We start from the raw sequence: 17297 nt of genomic DNA on the forward strand, positions 1-17297 counted from the left end.
TTCTTTATGCATTCATCAGTCGATAGACATTTATTTCTACGTTTTCACTATTATGAATAGAACTGTTAAAAACTTCTGTGTGCAAGTTTTTGGGCGGACACGTGTTTTTATTTCTCTTAGGTGTATACTTAGAAGTGGAGTTGATGGGTCAATATATATGGTAACTATATGTTTAATTTTTTGAGGAACTGATAGACTGCTTTCCAAAGTGGCTGCACCATTGTACCTTCTCACCAGCAGTGTATGAGGGTGCCAGTTTCTCCACATCCTTGCCAACCCTTTTTATTGTCTTTTTGATTATAGCCATCCTAGTGCGTGTGAAGTGATATCTCACTGAGGATTTTTTGGTTTTGGTTTTTTTGCATTTCCAACATAACTAATGATGTTGAGCATATTTTCATGTGCTTATTGGCCATTTGTCTTGGAGAAATGTCATATAGATCCTTTGCACATTTCTTATTTGTGTTATGTGCCTTTTTAAAAAATTGAAGTATAGATGATTTACAATGTGTTAAAGGTGTACAGCAAAGTGAATCAGTTATATATATATAAAACTATATATACATATACACACACACACGTACTTATATATTCTTTTTCAGATCCTTTTCCATTATCGGTTATTACAAGATATTAAATATAATTCCCTGTGCTATACAGTAGGTCCTTGTTGTTTCTCTATTTTATATATAGTAGTTTGTATCTGTTAATCCCATACTTCTGATTTATCCCTCCTCCCCTTCCCCTTTGGTAACCATTAGATTGTTTTCTATGTCTGTGACTCTGTTTCTGTTTTGTAAATGACTTCATTGTATCATTATTTTTAGATTCCACATATAAGTGGTATCATATGATATTTGTCTTTCTCTGACTTACTTCGCTTAGTATGATAATCTCTAGGTCCATCCCTTTGCTACAAATGGCGTTATTTCATTCTTTTTTAGGCTAATATTCCATTGTGTATGTTTTTATATATATACATATATATATATATTCATATATATATATGAAACATCTTCTTTATCCATTCATCTGTCAATGGATACTTAGGTTACTTTCATGTCTTGGCTATTGTAAATAGGGCTGCTATGAGCATTGGGGTGCATGTATCTGCTCTAATTAGAGTTTCTGTCTTTTCCAGCTATATGCCCAGAAGTGGGATTGCTGGATCATCTGGTAATTCTGTTTTTAGTTTTTCAGGGAACCTCCACACTGTTCTCCATAGCGGCTGCACCAATTTACATTCCCACCAACAGTGTAGGAGGGTTCCCTTTTCTCCACACCCTCTCCAGCATTTATTATTTGTAGACTTTTTGTTTATGGCCATTCTGGTATGAGGTGATACCTCATGGTAGTTTTGATTTGCATTTCTCTAGTAATTAGCGATGTTGAGCATCTTTTCATTTAACTGTTGGTCATCCTTGGAGAAATGTCTATTTAGGTCTTCTGCCCATTTTTTGACTGGGTTGTTTTTTTTGTTTTGTTTTGTTTTGTTTTTTGCGGTACGCGGGCCTCTCACTGTTGTGGCCTCTCCCATTGCGGAGCACAGGCTCCGGACGCGCAGGCCCAGCGGCCATAGCTCACGGGCCCAGCCGCTCTACGGCATGTGGGATCTTCCTGGACCGGGGCACGAACCTGTGTCCCCTGCATCGGCAGGCAGACTCTCAACCACTGTGCCACCAGGGAAGCCCCTTCTAAGAGTTTTACAGTTTTAGTTCTTACATTTAGGCCTTTGATCCATCCTGAGTTAATGTTTTTATGTGCATAAGTTAGGGGTCAAACTTCATTCTTTTGCATTTGACTATCCTGTTGTCCCAGCACCATTTGTTGAAAAACGACTCTTTCTCTCATTGAATTGTTTTAATAGCCTTGTTGAAAATCAATTGATCATAAACGTGAGGGTTTATTTCCAGATTCTCAATTCTATTCCATTTATCTATATGTCTATCTTTATGTCAGTATCAAACTGTTTATTTACTATGTTTTGTAGTAAATATTGAAATCAAGAAATATGAGTCCTCGGGCTTCCCTGGTGGCGCAGTGGTTGACAGTCCGCCTGCCAATGCAGGGGACACAGGTTCGTGCCCCGGTCCAGGAAGATCCCACATGCCGCGGAGCGGCTGGGCCAGTGAGCCATGGCCGCTGAGCCTGCGTGTCCAGAGCCTGTGCTCCGCAACGGGAGAGGCCACAACAGTGAGAGGCCCGCATATCGGAAAAAAAAAAAAAAGAAGAAGAAATATGAGTCCTCCAAATTTGTTCTTTTTTTTAGATGGCTCTGGCTATTCTGGGTCCCTTATACTTCCATATAAATTTTAGGACTGGCTTGGCAATTTCTATAAAGAATCCAGCTAGTATTCCAATGCAGATTGTGTTAAATCTCTCAATCAATTTGAGGAGTGCTGCCATCTTAACAATATTAAGCATTCTGGATGTCCTTTAATTTGTTTAAATCTTCTCCAATGCAGTTGTTGTTTCTGTAGTTCCAAAACAGTTGAATATTGGCAATTTAGTAATTTTCAACCTACTATATAAAGAAAGTCAACTTTTTCCACAAAGCCAGCATATTGTTGATAAGCAAACCAGAATCCAGTAGCATCTCAAAACCATAATGCACCACAACCTGTTTGCTGTAACAAGGGTGGTGGTTTCCTGGAGGGAGGGGTGTTGGGGTGGAAACTGGGAGGGGGATGTGTGGAGTTACATGTGTGTGTTCACTTTTGTAGTTCATTCAGCTTTTTTCTTTTCACTAATTGAAATTTTTGTTTTATCAATCATAAAAGCATCTCAGTAAACTTTTTAATAAATTTTTTACTGGAGTATAGTTGATTTACGTTGTTGTGTTAGTTTCCAGCATACAGTAAAGTGAATCAGTTATACATATACATATATCCACTCTTTTTTAGATTCTTTTCCCATATAGGTCATTACAGAGTATTGAGTATCATTCAGCTTTTTTTTTTAAACAGCTATTTTTAAACATTGTTCTAGATGTACCAAGATTTAAAGGTAAGAAGTTTAAGAATTCCGAAGTGGAGACAATGTAATGATTATTCGCAGCTAATATAATTACATATCTAGACAATCCAAGAGTACTATTGAAAAATCTCTTTAAAAAAGTTAAGACAATCTCTTATACACAATGAATTAATTCTGAAAAGTAGTTGGTTACGAAACAAATATCCAAAATCAACAGCATTCTTATGTTTCAGAAAAAAAGCTATTAAAAAAAAGGAAGAAAAATATTGTACTTAAAAGAGCACCAACACCCACTTTTACAATGTTGGCAAAACAAAAATGAAGGAAAATGAAAGAAGCAGCAAATGAAAATACATACCCTGTTCATCTATAAGAAGATTTAATGGTGTAAAGATGCATATTCTCCCTAAATTAACCTTTGTTTTTAACTTTATATCAATAAAAATACATTATGAGGTTTTTTTTGGAAGTAGACTCACTGAGTCTAAAGTTCAAATGGAAAAATAAACAAGTGAGGCTAGCCAGGAAAATTCTGAAGAAGAAAACTAATAAAGAAGGATTAACCCTAGTATGCATTGAAGCATATTATAAAGCTGCTTTTATGAAAAAAGTTTGGTACTGCTACATGAAAAGAAAGGCAGATTAACGAAACAGGTTAGAATTCAGAAATAGACCTAAGTACGTTTGAGAAGCTAGTATACGGTAAAGCTGTATTTCAAATCAGGGAGAAAAGAAGTAAAATCATACGATGGAGTAATCAGTACTGGGGTAATTGGCTAGCCATTTGAGAAAATATAACTTAAAGCTGGGTGCTTATCTGATTTCTTACACCAAATAAATTCCAGACGAATAAACAATTTAAATGTAAATAAGTGACACAAAAAATAAGAAAACATGAACATGTGTACACACACATATAATTTTGAACCGAAGAAAATCTTTCTAAGCAAGCCACAAAACTCAGAAGCTGAACAGGAATAAATGGCAACATAAAAATTAAAATAGCTGCATAGTATAAAAACAGCATAGACTAAGTTAAAAGATAAATAACATGCTAGAAAAAAAGTGTTTACAATTCAGACTACAAAAAAATAATTTCTTTAATATACAAAGAGCTCATAAATAAAAAGGAAAATATGAATAGCTTTAAAATTGGACAAAGGATATGAAGATGTAGTTCACAAAAAAGAAGTCCAAATTGCTTTTAAACACATAAAAAGTTTCTCAACCTTGCTAGTGACTAAAGAAATATAAATTAAAATGAGATAACAGATTGGCAAAGATAAAAGTGTTTAATAGTGTCCAAAAGGAGTGAGAGGAAATAAATGCTTTCATAAACTGTTGGCCAGGTTATAAATTGGCACAATCTCTTTGAAAGGCAATTTGGTGATACTTATCACATTTAAAGATGTTCATAAACTTTGACCCAGTTAGTCCACTTTTATGAATCTGTTCCACAGATATCTCAAGCACATTAACAAAGTTGTAAATAGAAGAATTTTTTTTTAACAATCACAAATTAACAGAAAAGTTGGAAGTACAGAAAAAGAACTTTTTTCTCCCTGAACCATTTGAGAGTAAATTGCTGACACAACCTGAAAATAGACCCAAATCCATGCCACATCACCCTGGAATAAATTAGTGTATATTTCCTACGAGCTAAGAAACTCTCTTGCATAACCTTAATACAATGATTGAAATCCAGAAATTAACATTAATATCATCTAATCCTCAAACGCTTTTCAGGTCCATAATTATCTGAATGATGTCTTTGTAGGGAAAGGATCCAGTTCAGAATCAAGCATTGTTTTTGTTTGCCGTATCTCTTTAAACTCCTTCAGCCAGTCTTTCCCTGATTTTCATAACCTTAACACTTAAAAAAATGACAAGTCAGTTATTTTGAAGAATGCCCCACAATTTAGTTGGTCTGAGGTTTCCTCATGATCAGGTTCGAGTAATGCATCTTTGACAGGAACGGCACAAAATGATGCTGTGTTCTTCTCATTGCATCCTACCAGGTGGTGCTAGATTTAGAAGTATCCGTCTCTTGATGATGTTCACTTTGATCATTCGACTAAGCGGGTGTCTGTCAGGCTTCTCCAATGTAAAGTTACTCATTTTCCTTTTACATTTTTGAGTATTTTGTGGGAGGTGTTTTGAAATTATGTAAATATCCTGTTCCTTTTGCCAAACTTTTTTTTTTTGGGGGGGGACAGCTTTATTGACTCACATATTTAAAGTGTATAATTTGATAAGTTTTGACATTATGTATACAGCTGTGAAACCATCACCACAATCAAAATAGTAAACATATCCATCACCCCCAAAAGTTTTCTCTTGCCTTTTTGTAATTTTTCCCTCTCGTCTTGCCCTGAATCTTCCCCATCCCCTGGCAAGCACTGATCTACTTTCTATTACTATAAAATAAGTTGCACTTTCTAGAATTTTATATAAACTGAACCATACAATTTGTACTAATTTTGGTCTGAGTTCATCCATGTTGTATATATCAATAGCTCATTCCTTGTAAGTGCGGAAGAATATTCCACCATATAGATTTATACCAGTTTGTTTATCCATTCTTCTGTTGATGGACAATTGGGTTGTTTCTAGTTTTGAAGTGTTACAAATGAAGCTTCTATGAACATTCATGCACAAGTCTTTGTATGGACAAATGCACTCATATCACTTGGGTAAGAATCTGGGAATGTAATCACAAGGTTAAAAGGTAGGTGTGTGCTTATCTTTTTCAAAAAAACTATCAAAATGGTTTTCCAAAATAATCGAGTAATTTTACATTCCCACCAGCAGTGTATGAGAACTACAGTTGCTTCACATCCTTACCAACAATAGTATAATGAGTCTTTTTAATTTTGGACATTTTTTTAGGTGAGTAGTGGTATCTTACTGTGGTTTTAATTTGCATTTCTCTAATTACTAAAGCTTTCGAGCATGTATATATCTTATTTACTGAAGGTCTGTTCAAATCTTTGGCCCATTTAAAAAAAATAGGTTGCTTTCTTATTATTGAGTTTTGTGACGCCTTTTTGTATTCTGGATCTAAATTCTTTATGTGATTTGCAAATATTTTCTCCCAGTCTGTGGCTTTTCATTCTCTGAACAGCATCTTTTAAAGAGTGGAAATGTTTAATTCTGATACCTTATGGACTGTGTTTTTGGTGACTATGAAATCATTGCCTAACCCAAGATCACAAAGATTTCTCCTATATTTACTTCCAAAAGTAGTTGAGTTTTTTTTTCAAAGTTTTTTAGTTTTTGTTTTCATGTTTAGGTATATTATCTATTTTGAGTTAATCTTTGTATATGATATGAGGTAAGGGTTGAGGTACTATTTTTTGCATATAAATATCCAGCAAAATTTATTGAAAAGATTATCTTCACTCCACTGAATTGTCTTTGCTGAAAATAGATTGACCATATGTGTATAGGTTTATTTCTGGACTCTCTGTTCTGTTACATTGATCCATTTGTCTATCTTGATAACTGCTGCTTTCTAGTAAGTCTTGAAGCTGGGTTGTCTACATCCACCAGTTGTTTGGTCTTTTTCAAGGTTATTTTTGCTATTATATGTCCTCTACAGTTCTAGATGAGATTTAGAATCAACTTGTCAATTTTTACCAAACTGCCCCCCCCCAAAAAACCTGATGGGATTTTGATTATCATTACATTAAATCTATACATCAAATTGGAAGAACTGACATCCTAATAATACTGAGTCTTCCGATTCATAAACACCATATATCTCTGTTTATTTAGGTATACTTTAATTTCTCTCAGTGATATTTTGTAGTTATCAGGGTATAGGTTTTGCACATGTTCGGTCAGATTTATCCCTAAGCATTTCATATTTTTGATGCCATTGAAAATGGTTGTGATCTTTAATTCCAAATTCCTATTGATCATTGCTATTGTATAGAAATATAAGTGATTTTTGTATGTTGCTTTTGTATCCTACAGCCTTACTAAACCTACTTATTAATTCTAGTAGTATTTTTGTAGATTCCATTGAACACTCTGCATAGAAAGTGAATAAAGACAGTTGTACTTCTTCATTTCCACTTTTTTGCATTGACTGGAACTTCCAGAACAATGTTGAATACAAGACGTTCGAGCAGGCATCTTTGTCTTATTCCTGATATTAGAGGAAAAATATTCAGTATTCCATCATTAAGTACAATGTTAGTTGTAGAATTTTTATAGATACCCTTTATCATGTTGAGGAAATTCCCTTCTATTCCTAGTTTGCTATGAGGTTTTTTTTGTTTAAATAAGGAATAAATATTGTATTTTGTCTAAAGCTTTCTCTGCATCTATTGAGATGACTATGTGGTTTTTCTTTTATAGTTTTATAATATGATGAATTACATTGATTTCATTTCTGGGATAAACTCCACTTGGTTGTGGAATATTTATATGTCTTTTTATATATGGTTGGGTTTGTTCTGCAAAAAAATTTTAAATTCATGCATTTGTGTTCATTAGAGATGTTGGTCTGTAGTTTTCTTTTCTTGTAATATCTTAGCCTTTGTTACTGGAGTAATTTTGACTTCCTAGAAGGAATTGGGAAATAGTTCCTCCTCTTTGATTTTATGGAAGAGTTTGGTAGATTTTTACATTATTTATTTCTTAAATATTTGCTAGAATAAATGAAGAAACCTTAACCTGGAGTTTTCTTCATGGGACAGTTTTAAAATATAAAGTTAAAATTTTAAATAGATAAAGGACCATGCAGGTCATTTCTTTCTTCTTGAGTGAGTTTTTTAGTTTGTCTTTCAAGGAATTTGACCATTTTACGTAAGTTGCTGAATTTTTGGCATAAGCTGGTTCACAATATTCCCTTATTATCATTTTAATGTCTATTGAATTTGTAGTGTTATCACCTCACTCATTTCTGGTATTACTGCTTTGTGTTTTCTATCTTTTTTCATGGCTAAACATTTATGAATTTTATTGATAAAACTAGTTTATCAAAGAACTAGTTTTTTGCTTCATTGATATTTCTCTCTCTCTCTCTTTTTTTTTCTCTTTCACTTATTACCATCCTGATCTTTATTATTTCCTTTCTTATTATTTTGGGTTTCATTTGCTTTTCTTTTTCTAATGTCTTAAGGTAGAAACTGAGGTCATTGATTTGAGACCTTATTTTCTAATATAGATATTTAGTGTGCTATAAATGTCCCTCTAAGTACTGCATTAGGTACATTCTACAAATTTTGGTATATTTTCATTTTTCATACTTTATAACTTCCTTTTTGATCTCTCCTTTGACCCTTGGGTTATTTAGAAGTGTGTTATTTTGTTTCAAAATATTTGGGGATTTCTCAGATCTTTTTCTGTTATCAATTTCTAATTTTATTCTGTTGAGTATGATAATATGCCGTGTATGATTGGAATTCTCTTTAATTTATTGAGACTTTTTATGGCTAAGGATATTGTTTATCTTCATAAGCATTCTGCATGCAATTGAAAAGGATGTGTATTCTGCTGTTATTGTGTGGAGTAATCTGTATATGTGAATTAAGTCAAGTGGTTGATAATATTGTTCATGTGTTCTATGTTCTTACTGATTTTCTGTCTACTTGTTCTATCAATTATGGAGCGAGAGGTGTTGAAATCTTTGGCTACAATTGTGGATTTGTCTTTTTCTCCTTTCAGTTATGTCAATTTTTGCTGTTTTGAAGCCCTCCTAGCAGCTGCATAAACTTAGGATTGTCGTGCCCTCCTGATGAAGTGACCCATTATCATTACAAAAGAATCATCCTTTTCCCTGGTAATAGTCATTGCTTTAAAATCTACTTTGTCTGGTATTAATATAACCACTTCAGCTTTCTTTGGATTGGTGTTAGCCTAGTTTATTTTTTCCATCCTTTTGCATTTAACTTGTTTGTGTCTTAGTATTTAAAGGGGTTTCTTGTATGCAGCATACAGTTGGATCCTTCATTTTTATCCGTTCTATTTCTGCCTTTAATTGAGATGCTTAGACAACTTATATCTGATGTGACCTGGTAGATTTAAATTTTAGATTTTGGCTATTTGTTTTCTGTTTGTCCTGTTTGTTCTTTCTTTCTATTTTCCTTTTTTTTTCCCTGTATACTTTTAGTTCTGTAATTTTTATGACTTCATTTTACTACTTTGTAGGATGCCAAGAACTTTTAATGGTTGGAGGACAGTCTTTTAACAAATGGCGATGGGAAAACTGGATATCCACCTGCAAAAGAATAAAGTTGAATCCTTACTTTACACCTTTTTACTCCTCTGTTGGCTTATTAGCCTTAACTATTTATTGTATTATTTTAGCAGTTGCTGCCGGGTTTACATTTACAGCCTTAACTTATCATAGTCTACCTTTAAGCAATAGTATACACCTTAGTAACCAGACATTACAACAATACATCCATTTCTCCCCTCCCAGATTTTGTGTTACTTTGTCTTACATTTTATTTCAGCATATGTTGTCAACCCCACAATATGTTTTTCTCATTTTTGTTTTAAACAATTATCTTTTAATGATATTTAAATAATAAGAAAAGTATTTTTCATAGTTATCTATGATTTACCTATGTAGGTACCATTTGCAGTGCGCTTTATTCATTTATATAATCTGAATTTCTATCTCGCTCATTTTCCTTCTGTCTGAGGACTTCATTTTACCACTTTTTTTTTTTTTGTAGTACAGATCTGCTGGTGACAATTATTTCAGATTTTCTAAGCTTGAAAAGTCTGTCTTTATTTCATCTTTAATTTTAAAAGTATTTTTGAAGGTAATAGGATTCTAGATTGACTAATATTTTTTTCTTTTAATGCTTGAAATATGTTGTTCCATGTCTTCTTGCTTGCATTGTTTCTAACAAGAAGCCTGTTGTTATCTGACTCTATTCCTCTAATCCTTCCAATATTTCCCAATCTTGAATTATTTCATGACATGAAGGCACTATTCAGTTCTCAGCTAAAGACCCAAACATGACCCTCTGCAGATCTCCAGAGTCCTCCATGTGTGTGGTTCTCTGCTTTCTGGGCCTCTGACCTGTCAATCTAGCCACCTTGAATGCTCCAGACTCTCAGCTACATTGTCTCAATTCAGGGAGTCCTCTCTGCTTGGGTTCCCCCTCCCTGTACCACTGTACCATAGCCTGGAAACTATCCTCAAACAGTAATCTAGGGCAATCATAGGGCTCGCCTCATTTGTTTCCCCTCTCTCAGGGATCACTCTCTTTCACTCCTTGATGTTCAATATCTTAAAAACTGTTGTTTCATAAATTTTGTTTGTATTTTTAGCTTTTTCAGAAGGGAGGGTAAATAGAGTTTTGGTTGCTCCACCTTGGTTGGAAGTGGATGAGGAAGCCCCTATTCCTCACCTAATGTTGAATGAATGATATACATTTGTGTCTATGCAGATGTATAGTTTCCTATTTTATTCAGAGGGTTATAATCCCTTACTATATTTATTTTAGTGTTAAAATTACCCTAAATTTGGTCAGTGGGTATAAAAAAATTTAAATATAAAAATGCTCAATGCAGCATTTCTTCATCAAAGTTAACGGACTGAGAGTAAGGGAGATTTGCCCTCAAGGCAAAGCAGGTGCCATTATCACTTGTTCAATTCAGAGAAAAAGGGAAACAATAACTGATTACTTTAGCAGTAAATGTTGAGGAACCTAGTAAGAGGTAGATGTACCTACTTTATCCTCAACAAAACAATGAAGGTGCCTGGTGGATCTGGTGGGAAAACAAAAGCATTATGAAAGAATGTTGCTTGCATCTGTAAGATAAAGCAAAACCCAGCAGATCTAAAAAAGTAAGCAGATGTCTAAGAGAATCTATTTCTTGCTGGTAGTCAAGATGGTCACGAGCAGGTACCTGGGAGAACAATGATGCTCCTTGACACACCTGGTGGGACTGCTTGGAAGAAAGACAACATTCATTCTTCATCATTCAACAAATATTAATTCAATGTTTGATACTCCTGGGCACCACTGTAGGTACTGGAAATACAACTCTGAACATCACAGACAAGTCCCCACTCTTATGGACCTTACATGGCAGCAGTGACTGGATAAAATGAATTATCTCATGAGAACATGTAAGATTCCAGCCCTAAATGCTCAAGGGGTCCTTTCTAGGGGGGCTGTTTCCACCTGAATAGGAGGGGAAAACAATCAGTGAAGTCTAGGTTAGTTTTGATACATGAATCCCATCTATATTAGTATGAGGTCCAGAGAACCTCAGCGAAGGTTTATTAAAGTAGGAAGCATTTGAGCTGGGCTTTGAAGTAGAAGTTTATGTTAAGTAGACATAATAGGAGAGATGTTCCGCCCAGAAGAAATAACATGTTTAAGTCAGAGAGGCTTTGGAAAACATGAGAAAGTAGCAATAACTCAGTGTCACTGGAACACAAAATAGGAATTCTAAGAAATAGGGTAGGTTATGTAGTAAGAGTTCTTGAAGAAGGGTTCTTTTATGCTAAGCAAGGGGTTTCAGTTAATATTCTATAGAGTACAGAGATCTCTTTAAGAATTTTTAGGTCCTTCAGCTCCAGTATGCTACCCTTCTGCTCTGTTGGAACCTGTGCTCAAGATCCTTAATTACAGCCACTGGGTTCTGGGAGAAATTGTGGAAAATTAGACAAGTAAAGTCAAAGTGAGTTTCAGATACATTAGAAGGATGGTTCAGCCGTGTAGCTGACAGGGTCTTTGTGAATCAGCCAGGTGTCAGGCCTGAGCCTCTGAGGTGGGAGAGCCAAGTTCAGGACATTGGTCCACCAGAGACCTCCCAGTCCCACATAATATTAAACAGCGAAAGCTCTCCCAGAGATCTCCATCTCAACGCTAAGACCCAGCTCCACTCAATGAACTACATTGAGTGTAGGAAGCTACAGTGCTGGACACCCTATGCCAAACAACGAGCAAGACAGGAACACAACCCCATGCATTAGCAGAGAGGCTGCCTAAAATCATAATAAGTTCACAGACACCCCAAAACACACCATCGGATGTGGTCCTGCCCACCAGAAAGACAAGATCCAGCCTCATCCACCAGAACACAGGCACCAGTCCCCTCCACCAGGAAGCCTACACAATCCACTGAACCAACCTTACCCCCTGGGAGCAGACACCATAAACAACAGGAACTACAAACCTGCAGCCTGCAAAAAGCAGACCCCAAACACAGTAAGTTAAGCAAAATGAGAAGACAGAGAAATACACAGCAGATGAAGGAGCAAGGTAAAAACCCACCAGTCCAAACAAATGAAGAGGAAACAGGCAGTCTACCTGAAAAAGAATAGAAAGTAATGATAGTAAAGTTGACCCAAAATCTTGGAAATAGAGAAAATACAAGAAACATTTAATGAGGACCTAGAAGAGCTAAAGAGCAAACAGGGCTTCCCTGGTGGCACAGTGGTTAAGAATCTGCCTGCCAGTGCAGGGGACACGAGTTCGAGCCCTGGTCCAGGAAGATCCCACATGCCACGGAGCAACTAAGCCCATGCGCCACAGCTACTGAGCATGCGCTCTAGAGCCCACGAGCCACAACTCCTGAGCCCATGTGCTGCAACTATTGAAGCCCATGCTCCTAGAGCCTGTGCTCCACAACAAGGGAAGCCACCACAGTGAGAAGCCCATGCACCACAAGAAAGAGTAGTCCCCGCTCGCCGCAACTAGAGAAAGCCCACATGCAGCAACGAAGGCCCAACACAGCCAAAATAAATGAATAAATAAAATTAATAAAGAGAAAAAAAATAAAGAGCAAACAATGATGAACAACACAATAAATGAAATTAAAAATTCTCTAGAAGGAATCAATAGCAGAATAACTGAGGCAGAAGAATGGATAAGGGACCTGGAAGATAAAATAGTGGAAATAACTACTGCAGAGCAGAATAAAGAAAAAAGGAATGAAAAGAATTGAGGACAGTCTCAGAGAACTCTGGGACAACATTAAACACACCAACATTCGAATTATAGGGATCCCAGAAGAAGAAGAGGAAAAGGGACTGAGAAAATATTTGAAGCGATTATAGTTGAAAACTTCCCTAATATGGGAAAGGAAATAGTCAGTCAAGTCCAGAAAGTGCAGAGAGTCCCATACAGGATAAACCCAAGGAGAAACACACCAAGACACATATTAATCAAGCTATCAAAAATTAAATACAAAGAAAAAATATTAAAAGCAGCAAGGGAAAAACAACAAATAACGTACAAGGGAATCCCCATAAGGTTAACAGCTGCTCTTTCAGCAGAAACTCTGCAAGCCAGAAGGGAGTGACAGGACATATTTAAAGTGATGAAAGGGAAAAACCTACAACCAAGATTACTCTACCCAGCAAGGATCTCATTCAGATTTGATGGAGAAATTAAAACCCCTGCAGACAAGCAAAAGCTAAGAGAATTCAGCACCACCAAACCAGCTTACAACAAATGCTAAAGGAATTTCTCTTGGCAGGAAACACAAGAGAAGGAAAAGACCTACAATAACAAACCCAAAACAATTAAGAAAATGGTAATAGGAACATACATATAGATAATTACCTTAAATGTAACTGGATTAAATGCTCCAACCAAAAGACAGAGACTGGCTGAATGGATACAAAAACAAGACCCATATATATGCTGTCTACAAGAGACCCACTTCAGACCTAGGGACACATACAGACTGAAAGTGAGAGGATGGAAAAAGATGTTCCATGCAAATGGAAATCAAAAGAAAGCTGGAGTAGCAAGTCTCATATCAGACAAAATCGACTTTAAAATAAAGACAATTACAAGAGACAAAGAAGGACACTACATAATGATCAAGGGATCAATCCAAGAAGAAGATATAACAATTGTAAATATTTATGCACCCAACATAGGAGCACCTCAATATATAAGGCAAATGCTAACAGCCATAAAAGGGGAAATCGACAGTAACACAATCATAGTAGGGGACTCTTAACACCCCACTTTCACCAATGGACAGATCATCCAAAATGAAAATAAAGAAGGAAACACAAGCTTTAAATGATACATTAAACAAGATGGACTAATTGATACAGGACATTCCATCCAAAAACAACAGAATACACTTTCTTCTCAAGTGCTCATGGAATATTCTCTAGGATAGATCATATCTTGGGTCACAAATCGAGCCTTGGTAAATTTAAGAAAATTGAAATCATATCAAGCATCTTTTCGGACCACAACGCTATGAGACTAGTTATCAATTACAGGGAAAAAAATATGTAAAAAATACAAACGCATGGAGGATAAACAATACACTACTAAATAACCAAGAGATCACTGAAGAACTAAAAGAGGAAATCAAAAAGTACCTAGAAACAAATGATAATGAAAACATGACGACCCAAAACCTACGGGATGCAGCAAAAGCAGTTCTAAGAGGGAAGTTTATAGCAATACAATCCTACCTCAAGAAACAAGAAACATCTCAAATAAACAACCTAACCTTACACCTACTGCAATTAGAGAAAGAAGAACAGAAGACCCCCAAAGTTAGCAGAAGGAAAGAAATCATAAAGATTATATCAGAAATAAATGAAAAAGAATTGAAGGAAATGACAGTAAAGATCAGTAAAACTAAAAGCTGGTTCTTTGAGAAGATAAAATTGATAAACCATTAGCCAGACTCATCAAATCAATAGAATTAGAAATGAAAAAGGAGAAGTAACAACTGACACTGCAGAAATACCAAGGATCATGAGAGATTACTACAAGCAACTCCATGACAATAAAATGGACAACCTGGAAGAAATGGACAAATTCTTAGAAAAGCACAACCTTCTGAGACTGAACTGGGAAGAAATAGATAATATAAACAGACCAATCACAAGCACTGAAGTTGAAACTGTGATTAAAAATCTTCCAACAAACAAAAGTCCAGGACCAGATGGCTTCACAGGTGAATTGTATCAAACATTTAGAGAAGAGCTAATGCCTATCCTTCTCAAACTCTTCCAAAATATAGCAGAGGGAGGAACACTCCCAAACTCATTCTACAAGGCCACCATCAACCTGATACCAAAACCAAAGATGTCACAAAAAAAGAAAACTACAGACCAATATCACTGATGAACATAGTTACAAAAATCCTCAACAAAATAGTAGCAAACAGAATCCAACAGCACATTAAAAGGATCATACACCATGATCAAGTGGGGTTTATTCCAGGAATGCAACGATTCTTCAATATAAGCAAATCAATCAATGTGATACACCACATTAACAAATTGAAGAATAAAAACCATATGATCATCTCAATAGATGCAGAAAAAACTTTTGACAAAATTCAACACCGATTTATGATAAAATCCCTCCAGAAAGTAGGCATAGAGGGAACTTACCTCAACATAATAAAGGCCATGTATGACAAACCCGCAGCCAACATCATTCTCAATGGTGAAAAGCTGAAAGCATTTCCACTAAGATCAGGAACAAGACAAGGTTGCCCATTCTCACCACTATTATTCAACATAGTTTTGGAAGTTTTAGCCACAGCAATCAGAAAAGCAAAAGAAATACAAGGAATCCAAATCGGAAAAGAAGAAGTAAAACTGTCACTGTTTGCAGATGACATGATACTATATATAGAGAATCCTAAAGATGCTACCAGAAAACTACTAGAGCTAATCAATGAATTTGGTAAAGTAGCGGGATAAAAAATTAATGCACAGAAATCTCTTGCATTCCTATACACTAACAATGAAAAATCTGAAAGAGAAGTTAAGGAAACACTCCCATTTACCATTGCAACAAAAAGATTAAAATACTTAGGAATAAACCTACATAAGGAGACAAAAGACCTGTATGCAGAAAACTATAAGACACTGATGAAAGAAATTAAAGATGATACAAGCAGATGGAGAGATATACCATGTTCTTGGATTGGAAGAATCAACATTGTGAAAATGACTGTACTACCAAAAGCCATGAACAGATTCAATGCAATCCCTTTCAAACTACCAATGGCATTTTTCACAGAACTAGAACAAAAAATTTCACAATTTGTATGGAAACACAAAAGATCCCGAATAGCCAAAGCAATCTTGAGAAAGAAAAATGGAGCTGGAGGAATCAGGATCCTGGACTTCAGACTATACTACAAAGCTACAGTCATCAAGACAGTATGGTACTGGCACAGAAACAGAAATATAGATCAATGGGACAGGATAGAAAGCCAAAGGTAAACCCATGCACATATGGTCACCTTATCTTTGATAAAGGAGGCAAGAATATACAGTGGAGAAAAGGCAGCCTCTTCAATAAGTGGTGCTGGGAAAACTGGACAGCTACATGTAAAAGCATGAAATTAGAACACTCCCTAACACCATACACAAAAATAAACTCAAACTGGATTAAAGACCTAAATGTAAGGCCAGACACCATCAAACTCTTAGAGGAAAACATAGGCAGAACACTCTATGACATAAATCACAGCAAGATCCTTTTTGACCCACCTCCTACAGAAATGGAAATAAAAACAAAAATAAACAAATGAGACCTAATGAAACTTAAAAGCTTTTGCACAGCAAAGAAAACCATAGACAAGACGAAAAGACAACCCTCGGAATGGGAGAAAATACTTGCAAACGAAGCAACTGACAAAGGATTCATTTCCAAAATATATAAGCAGCTCATGCAGCTCAATATCAAAAACAACAAACAACCCAATCCAAAAATGGGCAGAAGACCTAAATAGACAATTCTCCAAAGAAGATATACAGAATGCCAAAAGAAACATGAAAGGATGCTCGATGTAGCTAATCATTAGAAAATTGCAAATCAAAACTACAATTAGGTATTACCTCACACCAGTCAGAATGGCCATCATGAAAAAATCTACAAACAATAAATGCTGGAGAGGGTGTGGAGAAAAGGGAACCCTCTTGCACTGTTGGTGGGAATGTAAATTGATACAGCCACTGTGGAGAACAGTATGGAGTTTCCTTAATAAAACTAAAAATAGAACTACCATACGACCCAGCAATCCCACTACTGGGCATATACCCTGAGAAAACCATAATTCAAAAAGAGTCATGTACCACAATGTTCACTGCAGCTCTATTTACAATAGCCAGGACATGGAAGCAACCTAAGTGTCCATCAACAGATGAATGGATAAAGAAGATGTGGCACACATATACAATGGAATATTACTCAGCCATAAAAAGAAACGAACTTGGGTTATTTGTAATGAGGTGGATGGACCTAGAGTCTGTCATACAGAGTGAAGTAAGTCAGAAAGAGAAACAAATACAGTATGCTAACACATATATATGGAATCTAAAAAAAAAAAAAAGGTTATGC

The 17297-nt window shown here is 35.6% G+C and overlaps 1 protein-coding gene across 10 annotated transcripts in view; it reads left to right on the forward strand.

Annotated features, from left to right (window-relative positions):
* The window catches only part of TNRC6A (trinucleotide repeat containing adaptor 6A), a 211175-nt gene that overhangs the window by 88612 nt on the left and 105266 nt on the right, over positions 1 to 17297 (forward strand). The window contains exon 6 of one of the 10 annotated variants that reach the window (XM_049699023.1): positions 8653 to 8767. The exons of 8 other annotated variants lie outside the window; for them this stretch is intronic. The gene's annotated coding sequence lies outside the window, so the exon portion shown is untranslated. Of the gene's footprint in view, positions 1 to 8652; positions 8768 to 17297 lie in introns of those variants that run through there. One more of the 10 variants, XM_033426012.2, reaches the window with a different exon arrangement.

Source organism: Orcinus orca, chromosome 16, assembly GCF_937001465.1.
Source record: "Orcinus orca chromosome 16, mOrcOrc1.1, whole genome shotgun sequence".
Classification (NCBI taxonomy): Eukaryota; Metazoa; Chordata; class Mammalia; order Artiodactyla; family Delphinidae; genus Orcinus; species Orcinus orca.